The sequence below is a fragment of the Meleagris gallopavo genome, chromosome 27 (genome assembly GCF_000146605.3).
Source record: "Meleagris gallopavo isolate NT-WF06-2002-E0010 breed Aviagen turkey brand Nicholas breeding stock chromosome 27, Turkey_5.1, whole genome shotgun sequence".
Taxonomy (NCBI): Eukaryota; Metazoa; Chordata; class Aves; order Galliformes; family Phasianidae; genus Meleagris; species Meleagris gallopavo.
The window spans coordinates 2,561-2,966 of NC_015037.2; positions in this window are offsets into that span (position 1 = coordinate 2,561).

Below are 406 nucleotides of genomic sequence, written 5' to 3' on the forward strand. Positions count from 1 at the left end.
CACCCTAAAGCTCCCGATCCCCATTCCCGGTGCCCTCTTCTCCCACCTGGGCTCTCCCCGTTCCTCTCCCATCCCAAATCTCCCCTCGTTCAATCCCCTTGCTCCCCTCTCCCATCCCGGAATTCCCTTCTCCCATCTCGCTTCTCTCTCCCACCCCGGAGCCCCTTTTCCATTCCCGACACCCAGTTTTCAATTCGCGGTGCCCCTCTTTCACCCCAAACCTCCCTTCCTTCCGTCCCATCTTTCCCCGTTCTCTGTTCCCGGACCTCCCTTCTCCCATCCCGCCTTTCCCCTTTTCTCCACCCCGGAGCTCTCTCCCCATCCCCTATAGCTCGATTCCCATTCCCTGTGCCCCCCTCTCCTACCCCGGCTCTCCCCGTTCCCAATTCCCGGTGCTATCCTCTCC